At 38.8% G+C, this 14190-nt stretch overlaps 1 protein-coding gene across 1 annotated transcript in view; it reads left to right on the forward strand.

Annotated features, from left to right (window-relative positions):
- Positions 1-14190, forward strand: part of HDAC9 (histone deacetylase 9) — a 395548-nt gene that overhangs the window by 95252 nt on the left and 286106 nt on the right. The gene's annotated exons all lie outside the window — the stretch shown is intronic.

A 14190-nucleotide genomic window follows, 5' to 3' on the forward strand; every position in this document is an offset into this window, starting at 1 on the left:
AAACCTCATAGTATGTTGTCAGTGTTCCTACATCAGTTTTGACGTGATCAGTCTTTATAATCCAAAGGAAATGATGCTTCCCCTTTTACTTGCCTGTTCCTTGGTATTGCACCGATTTATACCATGGGAGCGTTGAAGTCAAGTGATACTTGAATAGGTGGCAAAACACAAGAGGTCTCTCCACTTTCACTGGTTGTTAATGAATGAGGAGTAAAGAGACACAATGGTTGCAGCAACAAAACTTAAAAGATGATCTGTGATGATTTCTGAATGCTATAACCACTTCTATAATTGTCTTCTCCAGAAAAATTGAATGAAACGTGAGAAAATTGGCTGCGTTTGAAGTTTTTTCTGAATTTGTGGTCTCAAAGGCAAAATTTCAGTAGTTGAGAGAATAATTTCTGCAACATGTTTGTAGACAGAGGAAAGATGAAAGTTTGCAACTACAATACCAGAATAAGTGGTAAGGAGCACATTCTGAATTGTGTTTGATGAAGAATGTTCAGGCTGTTAATAAGAAAAGAAATTGCAGGGTATGATGTCTTTTAAAGGATCAAAGAGTAAGAGACTGAAGTTGTGAAATATAAATATAGACAGAAGAAGGTTAAAACAGAATTAGTGATCAGAAGCTTCTGGGAGGAGAGATTGTGGAGCACTCTATAGAAGCTATAGAAAGCAAATTCAAGAGAGAAAACAGTAAAAGTGAGAGGTATTTATTTGTGTACAAAAAGAATGGAAGACTGGTAAATGTTTGACATGAGCTGTTCTTTGAGGAGTGCTTTGCATCTGCTTTTTGAGTTCAACATTCAACAGAGAACATGGCAGTAAAAACCCTGTGAAATGAAACCTGAATTAATAGGTTTGGAATAAACATGACTTTGACTGATGGTGTTTTTTAGCTGGGAGCATGTCAGTGGAAGAGCTTTTCTTGAGAAGCAGGCTGTCAGTGAGTGTGTGGAGGTTCTCCAAGCCCCTGGAAAAATAGGAAAGTAGCAACGGCAATAGTAATACAATTACAGTACGAAGCCACAACCTCTTCTTTTATCTGATGGAGGGGGTACTTTATGTTCATCATCACCACAACAAGGTCTCTTCCAAATAATTTTTTCAGTTTGGATGGAAGTAACTTGGCTGTTTTACAATCTCTGTGCCTATTCAGATATGGAAGAAAAGAACCATACCACCTGTTAATGTTAGTGGTTTTCTGAGCAAAGGAGCTCAGTTCCTTGTGTTGATCTAAGGAGGAGAGTTTTAAGCCAGCTGGTGGAATAATGCCAGGTATTTGTAGACTTCCTCACAAACAAAAGACTAGTATGGAAGAAAGGTCAGAAGTGTGATTTTTCTGAGATTTTAGTAAGTGAAGTATGGAAGAAATCAACATTTCAGTAGTAAATGAAAGATGAGTTAAAGGAGGAAAGCAGGACAGATAGTTGTGTGTCTGCAATAACTGAAGAAAGACTAACAGAAAAGGAAAGACCATCCATTATGAATTTTCTCTTGGGAAACACTTTCCTTTTTAATGGGAGTAGTAAACAAAGAAGGGGAAAGGGTGACATTTTTAAACACAGACCCCACCACAATACAAAGATTGTTTTGCTCAGTTTGAAAAGTAAAATCCTACAGAAATATTTACCCCAATTTGCAGATGAGGTTTCCATGGGAAGGGTATGAAGAGGACTGTCTAGTTTAATGTTGACTAGAGCAGAGGCAGTTTATCATGGTCAATCATTATTCAAACATCTTCATGCCAAAAATAAACTGAAAACTAACTGACCATGCCAGGTCTGTGCTAGACATGAAATAAAGGGAGCAGGTGTGTGTGACTCCAGCGTCAGCTGAATGGGAAAAAAAGTCCTTCAGTTGATCTCAGTAATTCATCAATGTACAGCACATTCAAAGACAAAAATGTTTGCCCAAAGGCAAGTATTTGGTTTTTAATTGGGTGTTATTCAATGCATTATCTTGAGCTGAAGTAGACAATCTTTTTCTTTAACAGCAAAGGTTTAGTGTCTACATGAGTGAGATACACTGCTTGCCACGACTGTTGCTAAGCTGCCTTGTTTCTCCTTGTGAATGGAAATATCTCTTAAATTGTAAGCCTGGGAACCTAGAAGAAGACATAAGAAACTTTCTTTAGCTGTGTTTTTTGCCAGGTGGCAATGTTCTGTTTACAGAGCTACATAAAATGTTCTCAAGAGAAGGACACGTTTAGTGAACACAGGTAAATACAAACCCCTTTTGAAATATGAAAGAAAGCACAGGCTTTTTGTGCTTGTGTCTAACTTTTGAGGAAAAAAACAGCTATGTTTGTGGTTTGGGGAAATCACATGCAATTTTATTTTGGCAATAATCATTGATAAGAAATAATACAGGCTTTAAAAAGCATTGACAGTCATGCATAGTAATCAGTGTTGCCAGTTCCCTGTGGAAGGACACAGATTACCAATTCCCAGCTGATTGTGCACTATAGAAGTAGTTTGGCAAAAATATTTTGTCCTGAAGTGTATGCTCTCCACTTCCATGATGTTTGAGCACCCTTAAAGCAGTTGTCCTCTAAATAGTAATGTGAAAAAAACCTGTCATTTATTCCCATTTGATAGATGGGGTCCTGGAAAGCAGAGTATTATGGGATCTCTGATCACTGGAAATCTGTGATTGGTAACTTCAGCTCAAGACTGCTAAATACTGAGCTCCCCAAAACCAAGCTAGACCATCTTTTTTGTTTCCTTTTTTTTTTTTTTTTTTGTTGCTTGGTTGCTTTGTTAGTTGTTCTTTCCTTTCCTAAGGGCTCATTAGCCATCCTTCATGGGCACTTTTAAGAAATACATGGTGAATACATGGATCACAAAACAGCAAAAAATAAAGTCAGCTGGAGTTTTGTATGCATCTACTGAGTAATTCCTTTCTGTATGTGAATGAAATGCAAACTTCATTCTTTGTACTGCCAGATTAAGAATGCTTCATCTTTGCTTTGTGCCAGTGAAGAATTACACTGCTTCAGGTAGAGGGATGAATGTTACCTTATCAAATATGGGAACAGGGCATCCATGTGAGTTGGAAATAGAATATTGGCTCTGCAGTGAATGACATGAGATGTGCTCAGGCTAGTTTGCTCTGTTGTATGTGTAGTCATGTATTGACAGTGTACTTTCCAAGAGGCCAAGGATTCAATCCTCTGTTCAGATTGCATAGGATATTATCATATTGTCTCCAAAATGCGAATTTGAAAACTGCATTATTAATTGTAATGATGGGCAAAATTAGTTCTCTTCAAGTCTGTGTGTCAAGCAGAATAGCATATAACAAGCCTTACTGTGTATCATTTTTCTCTTGTGCAGACAATAAAAGTAATTCTAAAGCTTATCAATTGGGGTGGCCAAATGATATGGATTGTTTATCTGCCTCTCCTGTGATGCCACCAGAGTTGGAAATGTCCCTTTGCCCTCTCAATGCACAAATGGCATGCGCTGATTGCTCTCTCCTCTAGGACAGGAAAATCACACGCTGGTGAGGGAGTTTTGTACGTGAGCATTGACAGATGTGGAGACAACAGAGTCTGTTAGGTAGCCTAAGTCTTAAGGTAGCCTAAATTTAGGCTGACATTTTGTGAAAAGTAAAGGTATCAGGCCAAAGTCTTGTAGAAGCTACTTAAGCCAATGTTCCATTTTCTGCATCATCAGAAAATTCAATTTGTATTGTATAGAAACTAACAGAGGAATATCCTTGTTCTTTTAAAAGGACATCTTCGTTGTTTATTTACCTAATGCAGTTTAGATCTATACCATCATGACTAAAAACTGATAGAAATTTGAATTTTTAAAAAACATTCATTTATGGCATTCAGAAGACTTTTTCTGACTTACTGTTTAAAATACATGTGCTGTTTACTTGTGCATGTCGTTAAGTGATGTTGGCTAGTTTAGGTTGTCAGTTATGTTAATTATCTATGTTTGGCTATAGAGATTTTCTGTGGTCTGTCAGACCTTTCAGGATGCAGGTCCTTTTGCACACCTGTCATGACACTAGTGAAGAGAGTTCTTGGGGTAGTGTAGCACTGTCAGGAGTTCTCAGAACTCCTGCCACTCAGTTTGTGGTTTGATGAGACAGGATCTCACAACGATAAAAAGTTCTTGCTTTTCTTGCTTGTGCTTTTTGGGTCCTGCTTTTGTTGCCTGACCTTTTTTGAGCTGCATTGAGAAGCTGATCTGATTTCCTTTAGAATGAATGAATAAATGCAAGTAAAACATTGCTGTGCTGGCCAAGGACAGGAGAGGAATGGGAGCACACTGGGAACTCCTTAACATGGTATTGCCAGAGAAGCTCCTGCGCCCCATCCAGGCAAACATCATTCTACTGATCGGCAATGCAGTGGCACCAAGACTGCTGCAGTAGCTCTGTTGATTTAGATGTTCCATAAATGCGTTGTTTAGTACACATGGTCTTATTTAGGACATGGTGCTATTTAGGACACATCTAAATAAGAACATTTGTGCTAGAGAAATGGCTGTGCTTGGATTTATGTACTGCCTAGAAACACAGTATTTCTCAAGGCCATTTGAGAAGAAATGGCTAAAGGAGTTACCATGATCATTTAGTCCAGCTGCCCATAGCAGCAGGTCATTCTATAGAGGATATGTAGCTGTTAAGGCTCTGTGGACCACCTGTCTACCTTCTTTCTCTCCTCACACTGTAACAGTCCACACAAACCCCTTAGCATCCTGTGATAAGCTTATGGTGTTTGGATCAGAAGACAAAGTATCACAAAACAGCTGAGTGCCAGAAAAAGAGTGTGAGAAATGAAAGCAGTTACCAAACTTGTTGGTTGCTGGTGTCTGCAGTGCTAAATAACTTGGCAAAAAGCGAGATTGGAACCATAGTGCTGTGAAAAGCTGACTGATGAAATATTTCTGTTGGCAATATTCCTAGTGTATTTCTAGCCTGAAATTCTTGTTGGTAGGTATGCCTTGGAGATTTCCCCTTGCAAATATAGTTAGTTGCTCAACTTCTCAACTCATTCCTTTTCTGATGGGTCCCAGAATAGCATGCTGCCTCTCTGAATTGCTGGGGGCTTTTTGCTGTATCTGAGAGGACACTAAATGAACAAAAGTGAATGTAATGATTTAGGCCACAAGTCAATAAAATACTCAGTAACCATGTGTTTTAAGCTATACGCTTGCTTTCAGCTTTGTTTTTTTTTTTCCTGTCAGTGTATGTGCACTTCAATATTTCAGCTGTGGTGAGTGACACCGGTAGCTGAAATTGTGTTGTTTATCTCTTTATATTTTTGTATACACACATACATGAGATGCTAAGAGAAATACGGTTTGTATGCCTGTAAATAGTGACTGAAAGAGAATGCTGTGATTAGGTAGCTTACAGTAGCATTTTCTTTGAAGTTGTGTAGATAAAACCAGCTCTGTTGTGTTACTTCTAAGTAAATTACTCCTTAAATGTAAAATTGCCACAATTGTATGTGAAAATGAAGACAAACGTTTGTTTCAAATGGTAAGCAAATTAATATTGTAAAGCATGAGGATGCTATTTTTAGAAGCATTCTTACTGGCAACTGAGAAGAAAAAAAAAAAAAGCTTGACCAAGAAAGCCTGTTTCACCACACTGGTAATTTACTTATGTGGGTTTTTTCAGTCTTATTATTACAGTACATCTATTTTTAATGCAGGCAGTACCCAATCTTGCTGCTCCCCTTTATCAGGTAACACAAACCAGACTCATAGCTTTAGTTACCTTTCTTTATCTTTTAAGATGCAGAAAGCTTCCTTATGGCAAATAAACCTTCCTTATGGCAAATATACCATTTGCAAAGCATATGTGCAATTTTTAGTTGTTCAAGTTTTCTGTCTCCATCTTTTTAGCTTTTTGTTTTTACTGGAATTCTGGCAGAGGTAAGGAGAGGAGATGGAAAATACAATTAAGGTTTAAGGTAATCTAAGATGTGATTTATTTATTCATTCCTGTGGACACAGTCCATGGGTGATATCTGCTACTTTGTACACTCCAATTTTGTTGCTGTTTACTCTTAGCCAAAACAGCCACTTAGCCTGCGTACAGCATTATTTTGTTAGCCACTGAAAATGCACTCAATTTTTCATGGACTAATGCAAACACTTTAATTGCACTAATGTCAGATTTAAAATGAAAGCATATATTCCAGGCCTCTGGGAAATGTTCTTAGCAGTTTATTTAATTGGCAATTGCTTTAACAAGCAGGGAAAGGGGCTGGAAGTGCAATCATAACATACACTGGTCAGTCCATCCATGACAGATGATTTATGTGAGACCTGACTTGTGATGGTGTAGAACCTCTGGTTTGTTGACTGCAGGGTTTTGTTTTCCTGCCTTTATCATGTATCCTGCCATCCTGTTTTCTCGACTACCAATCAACAGATTATGAAGTGCGTAGATGACTGCCATAGAACTACGTTATTTTTAGAACAGGCCCTCATCTCAAGTTTGATCCTAGATTTTGACCGCTCAGAAGCTTAAGCTCATCTAAAATAGTCTGTCATCTCTGCTTCTGGCATTGGGATTCCAGCATTTGCAACTTACTTTTCATTTAATTCATTTTTGTACTGCCATTTTCCTGCAGCTCTTGAGCTTGAAGTGGTGGTTTACTTGCCCATGGCAGGGGGATTGGAACTAGATGATCTTTAAGGTTCCTTCCAACCCAAACCATTCTGTGATTCTATGAATACAAAACCCTTCCCTTCCCAGACTTTTGCAAGATATAAATATACCTGATTGGTGTTGTCTGAACATGGATTCAATGTATGTTTCAGTTGAATCCAGTATTTACAAAAATTAAGTTTGTGACACATTATGGTATTATCATAGAATCAACTAGGTTGGAAAAGACTTTTAAAATCATCAAGTCCAACCATTACTCAGGACTGCCAAGACCACCACTAAGCCATGTCACTAAGGACCTCATCTACATATGTTCTGAACACTTCCAGAGATGGTTACTCCACCACTGCCCTGGGCAGCCTGTTCCAATGCCTGGTCACCCTCCTGTGAAGAAATTTTTCCTAATATTCAATCTAAACTTCCTCTGGCACAGCTTGAGGCCATTTCCTCTTATCCTATCACTTGTTACTTGGGAGAAGAGACCAATCCCCGCCTCACTACAACCTCCTTTCAGGTAGTTGTAGAGAGCAGTAAGTTCCCCCCTGAGCCTTCTCTTCTCTAGAAGGGAACACAACCCCAGTTCCTTCAGCCGTTCCTCATTCAACTTGTGCTTCAGACCCTTCACAAGCTTTGTTGCCCTTTTCTGGACCTGCTCCAGCACCTCAGTGTCTTTCTATTAGTGTCTTTTTTGTATCATAATGTATTGTGAAGGTACAATAGATAGCTGCATTAAGATTTTCAAGGTGGTTTATTTAGCTCAAGGGAGAGTTTATATTTAGTTGATTTTCTTTTCAAAATTATGAAACCTTGCTTTCAATTGTATTTTGATTCTTTTTGTTATATATATTTTTAATCCCTTTCTGGAGTCTATAGATTTGTTACTTCCATGAGGAAAATGAAGATCATGTTGATCCTTGGGAGAAATCCTGGTTCTACTGAAGTTATGCAAAATAGTTGCAGTTCACCCACTGAAGTCACAATTTCATCCTTTTGATATTGCCCCAAATTCACTGGCACAGTAAAAACAGCTCCCTAGCTGATGTACTGATAACATTTTGGTTTGCGGGTCTGTTCCTTACCAGAGTTAAAGATGAAGAAGGAAGATAGATGAAAACCAGGTACGGGTCCCCAGAAACACTTTGAAAAAAAACAAACTGGGAGAGAACTGGGACTGAGCTTTGCTGCCATCCTGGTCCAGATAACCGGGAAAGTTTTGTGTGGTTTCATAACAATGTTATAGACCAGCATGAGATGTGACCTTTTCATAGTACACTAGCGGTCAATTTGTTACTGCTCTCAGGGGCCTGTTTGCGCATGTAACACTGTTTCTCTATGTGGTTGAACATTCCCTGGTAAGAGGTAGAGGAGCTGGAGGAAGAGGGAGGTCCCAGCAGGCAGCACAGTGGGAGAGACTGGTGTGTACCCATGGCCCAGCATGCAGCCAGGTCTTTTCCTTGGCCCACGCATTAATGAAGGCCCTTTTTAGTGCTTTATGTAAAACACTCTGATCTTGACCAAGCTTCCAGTGGCTTCTGGTGGCAGTTCTCTAACTATATATTTTGTTTGATATTTAAGTAAATGTCTTACTTGCTTCAAAATTTAACAGAGCAATTGTTGTTCCAGTCTTCTTGGGTATCCATCTACTATAAATCTACTGTAGCTTTATAGTGTGGTTGTAGCATGTTATGTAAAGCCACTTCATCCCTCCATGAATCCAAGCCTGGATTTAGAAAGACCTTACTTTTGCCATCTTAATTATTTAACTTAAAAGGGCAGCTTTGAATAGCAAAACAAAGCAAATACTTTATGGTTTGCTTTTTTTCCACACAGACTTTTTTCTAAAGATGTTTACAGTGCATTCCATTGTGCTACTCTTGTAAAAATTATCAAATCGTACAGGAAAATAAATATATTTTGGATAATAAAACCCCCACAACAAACCCACACATTTGCTTTTTAGGAGAGGGTGATTTAAAAGAAGAAAACTATTTCTGATGTAAAAATAATTAGTTCTTATTACTTCTGTAAGGCAATAATTCTTACTAGTTCTTGGTAGGTTTGGGCATACCCCTACGATCACCAGGTCTGACCTGTTTGGCTTGGAGTTGTACAACAAAACCTGCCTGAAGTTTGCCTTGTAGAAGTGTTAGAGCTTTCTTTCCAGAGATATGGCCACTATTGATGTAAAGTTCATTGGTAAATTGCTGCAGTGATGAAAAGGTTTTAAGATAAAAAGATCCAAAATGTGTGCCCACTTCTGGCTTGAATTTTGCTAACTGATGGATTTTTCTTAAAGGCCTTGTTTCTTAAAATAAAGACCATATTACTATACCATTAGGCATCTTGCCCTGTGTATATATAGAGAGAGTGCCAAGCCATTCCTGAACTTGGTCAGTAAACTTAGTTTCTCAGGTCTTTGAGTTTCCAGTTTCCAATGGTTTTCCAAACCTATTTTATGCTTGTGGCATATGTAGATCCATCTTCAGTTTTTCAGCATTCTTTTTCAGATATCTATACTGGAAGAAGTTACAGTATCCCAAGAATATTCTCTTTAGTATTTGCATATCACCTCACTAATGTTACTCTATATAACCTTGTTTCTATATCCAAGGATTTTATTAGCTTTTTTGGTCTCAGTGTAATCCTAGGAGCTCATACTTAGTTGAGTGTCTTCTGCTGTGGTCCTAAATCCTTTGCATAGCCATTGGTTTTCACAGTGCAGTTGTCCAGACGGCAAGTTTGGCCTACATTTCTTGGCTTAAATCCAAAAAAGCACTTACCAGGCATATATTATAAACTAGAGCTGGTGTTCCTCTTGGTTCTCTAGCCATAGGGATGTAGTAGTCTGTCCTCTGGGAACTCTTAGTGTCCAGGTCCGTTAATCTGATCTGCCTGATTGCCCAGCATCAGGAAATCCTGTGAAAACATAGCATGGAAGTACAGGCTATCTGCTCAGTAAATGTGCAGAGGGCTAGAAATGCCTGAATTATGCTGAATGTATTGCAAGCTGTCACAGGTAATATATTACAAGCTCTCATAGGTTATATGCTCTTATGGTTCCTTCATGTATGTCTATTCAGGTGTGACTGGTGGATCTAGACATGGCAGGCAGTGCACATATGCACTAATAATGTCTCTCTGAGAAAGCTGGGCACAGTCATGGAAGACCCAGTAAATCTCATATTGCTTATATCTCGACTTGCCTCATTAATTGCATAAAAGAGGCAAAATGCTTTGCTGGTCAGAAGCATTTATCTGTCAATATCTGATGTTGCTTTTGGCTACATGGCTTATGTTATTTGTATGCAATTTACCTCAGCCTTGCTGCAAAATATGCAAATTTTTTGTTCCAACATGATGAGTAACTGTGTCAGCATAATAATTGAAGTATGTATGTGTTGCCTAACCTAGATATTATGTATTTATTTGATAGCTCTGTGTGTTTGGGGTTGGGTTGTTTTGTTTGGTTTCATTATTTGAGCTTTGTGATTCAGGAAAATACCTGAATTTATGAAGCCTTTAAGCATATGCTGAACTTACACCTCCTGCTTATAATCAAGTATGTGTGACTGAGGTGCTGTCCTGAATCTGGGATTTAATTTCTATTAGATGTATTTTGTGAGCAGAGAGGCATATTTTAAAGAGGAGAAAAACCTGATAAGTCATCAGCTAGTTCCAAAACCCCTGAACTAATTTGCATGAGAAAGATGTGAGGCTCTTTATATTGTTACAGGAGAGATGGTAGAGACCCATACATTTATCTAGTGTAGCACTCCTTATCCTCAAAACTTTGTGAAGTTTTTTTCTCCCATAGTTTGTCAGAAAATCCCCTAAAGCTGCAGATATGCCTTCCTTTGTCCCAGAAAATTCCTTTGAAGCTTGAATTGAGCTTAAACACATTTAGAATTGCAGTCTTCTCTCACTTGAAAAATGCCCATCATGTGGTTTCGCAGTGCTGCAAAGAAAAAGCAATATGTATTCCTGCACAGGCAATGCCAAAGGCTTGCTGCACAGAAAAGCGATCAGAGACATTCCCTCACTGCATCTTTCCAACTCAAGGACATGGATTAAGTGATACATTTTAACTCCCCTGAGGCTTAGAATATAGTCCCTGATTTCCAGGAGGGAGCAGAACCACACCACTTGAGCATCTCCCCTAATTTCTTTCTTATCCCAAACCATCTGCTTCTCTGTGGAAGTAGTCGTCCTCTGTTTGTTAACCTAGTTAATCGTTTAGTGTAAGCTGTAGTAATTTATGCTGGGTGTTTGGGTTTCACATGGTACTAATGGTATCTAATGAACTGTGGCCCCAGCAACATCTGCTCTATACAATAGTTAATTTTTTCTTCTTTTTTTTAATCTTGTGATTGGATATAAAATAAAAAAATGTAGGAGCTCTTTAGGCTGCAAAGATTAGAACTCAAACCTTCAGAACTGAAAGAGGCCATATTTAATAAAACCCATGTTACCTTAATTTAGCTCCCACTTCTTTATGAATGGTTTGATATTGGTGCATGTTATTACTTGCTGTTTTCACTTGCAAAATGAAAAAGAGTTTGAAAGAATGTAGAATGGGACACTGGTAAGACTGCTACAGTCATTTAAGTTTACAACTAGAAGCTAGAGAACATCTCTTTATTTTTATATGTGATAGTTGTATGATACAATTGAGCTATATGGTAGAAAAATCTACGTAAGAATTCACTTACAAGTAAGAAAACTGCAGAAGCTGAAACTGTTAATGTATGCTATGCTCCAGAATAATGTAAGAGAGAAATAGGATATGCTAAAAACAACCAGTAATATACTGTTTGTACTTAAAAAGGAAAGTAAGAAGAGTGCTACTTAATTATAATGTTGCAGAGTTAATAATGTAGAAGAAATCTTAGCTCTTTCTGAGTGCTTAATTTCTCAATCTTAATGTGGTTTCCAGATTTAATTTCCTTATATTTATTTGTTTTTAACTCAGAAGGAAAATAAGAGAAACACATTGTGAAATACCTGTAATGAGATCTTAGTGCTACTTAAAATGCCTTACATTTTCTATAAAGTTGTTGATTGCGTTTAGAGTCTCCTCAGCAGTACTAAATCATTTCAACAGTTTACTCTTAGCTCCAATATGATTAAGGTTCTCCAAGTTTAGGAAATGCATTTGAAAAAAACAGAACAAAACCCATCATGTTCCTGTATGAAAATGTCACCTTATATAGTATCCATAGCTTTGAAAATAAAAACCAAATTTTCTTCAGGCATGAACCCTTTATCCTTCCCCTGTGGGACTCTGAAGGAGCTATTTAAACTCATGTGATCATGCAGTTAAAGGCTGGGCTGACTCAGCAAAGTGTTTAACTATGTGCTTAAATTCTGTTGTGATCAATAGAATTTGAGCATGTGCTTAAATATTATGTTGAAAAGGGATGGATTTACCCACATATTTTAAAGCTAAGCACATATCAAAGCAGGCCCATAATGCATCGAAGCAAAGCAGAAGAATTCAGGCTGTAAAAGCCCTTCTTTTGGGGTGACTGACTTCATAAGTAAAATATTTTGATATAATTTTTATATACAATCTAAAATGTAGAGTACAATGCTGTAGTTACTATGGTCTGTGAATTAACTAACATGAGATAGTTTATAAGTCTGTCAGCTTAAAATACATACACCAAAATTAATAATGCTTGCAGCTAAATATCTTGAATGTACATTGTCTACTCTTGAATATTAGTTTGCTTTTATTTAGCTACTAACTATTTGAAGTCAGCTAGAGCTGTGAATGCTATCTTTAGAAATGCAGATGCATATATAAGAAGTTATAAACACGAATGGGTACCCGATACCAGGATCCCATACTCCACCATTTTCCATGTTCTGACCTGTTTTTAACTTATTCCTCCAGTGTTTCCTTGTGATATGATTATTTTGAGGCACTGAATCACTAAACAGGGTCATGTTCTGGTTGGCTTAAGGGCGTAAGCAATTCCACTTTTTTTATTTACTTGAGTCTATTAAAAGCTTTTTCTGCATTAAAGAAGATAACTGTTTCTGTTGGTGATCCCCCTTGCACTTGTGTTAAACATCTTCTGCTCTGTACTGTGAAAGTACCCTGTATTTCCCCAAAACACTTACATACTTTAATTTTCAAGAGAAAATATGAATGATACCAAATTGTCAGCGGTCAGTATGTGATGGTATGTGTGATGCTCATCCTGGTCTTGCACTGTAACACCTTGCCAGTCGCTGTGCTGCCAACTGCCCCTGTTCTTGCCCTTGGCAGAACTGGGTGTATGCTGCCCGCACAGCTTTGCTGCTTCCCTGGGAGGAGTGTTCCTGGGGAAAACAGGTGAGAGGGAAGAGGGAAAGCAAGGACAGAGGATTGTTGAGCAGCAGCATGTGCTAACTTGAAGATCTTGTAGGGAAAACCCCTTTGTCACCTTCTGTGGTAAGACAGCACCTCTGGGGGACAGTTCCTAACTGAGGAGGACCAGGTCATTTGGCACATGGGAGAAGCAGAGGTTTGGAATGATGGAGGAGACTTGAGCCACAGACCTCCCAGGTGCCATGGAGTTTTCTAACATCACAGTGCTTTGTTATTGTGAATCTTTTCTTTGGTAACACAATCATGGTAAATTTAAAACAAAAACTATTGCCCCTGGCTATGATCTACAGGGTTAGTTGAAGAGCAGGCAGATAATCCTTTTCCAAAAGGCAGAACCAAGCCTCAAGTATTGGTCAGATTCTTGTGCCTTCAGGAGCAAAAAATGCTGGAGATAGTTGAGAATTTGGTGGATGTCTAGAAAGCTCTGAGATGCCAACCTCTGTTGGCTTCTTGATTACAGTGAGGAATTGGTGTCCCAGTGTCTGTTGTTGCTCCCCTAGAGCAGGGACACAGAAGGAGACTCACAATTTTGGTAGGCAAGTTGTATCACCTATGTGGGTAGTGACAGGCTTTGGTCACCTGTGCTACCAAAAGCAGAGGAGGACCCAGGGAAGTAAAAGTGCTCTCTGTAGTAGTGAAATGAAACTAACTCAGTGGTAGGTATTTTAATTGGCAAACAAGACACACAATTTCTGAAATATCAGTATGGATAATAAACTCCACACAAAACCTGTCGGAATGCAGAGGAGCATCGTGCTCTCGCCTGATGTACTGTCAAACACTGCTCCTCTGAAACCACATTGTCTTGTAAAACTGAGAGACGCCACACAAATTGCCTAATGCTTCTAAAAATAAGCGTGAGCTGCTCAGCCTCTCTCCAGATTTTAGCAAGTCAACTGAGCAGTGCATAGTCGGTCAGCGTGTCTAGCGTGCTCTGCCGTAATGGGTGACTTACTATAAGCATTTTATCAACCCTGCTAAACACGGAAAGGCACCTTATAACTGCACGCACAAAACCCGGTCCCTCATTAGCATCTGCCCCACCTTCTGCTCCCCCCAACCCCATGAGCCCCAGCGATTGCTTCTGCCGAGGCGAGGCAGCCGCAGGTCCCAAGGGAGCAGGCAGCAGCCTGGCTCCCCCGCCAAAGCCAACTGTGGCGTAGCCAGAG

Source organism: Melopsittacus undulatus, chromosome 1 (assembly GCF_012275295.1).
Source record: "Melopsittacus undulatus isolate bMelUnd1 chromosome 1, bMelUnd1.mat.Z, whole genome shotgun sequence".
Classification (NCBI taxonomy): Eukaryota; Metazoa; Chordata; class Aves; order Psittaciformes; family Psittaculidae; genus Melopsittacus; species Melopsittacus undulatus.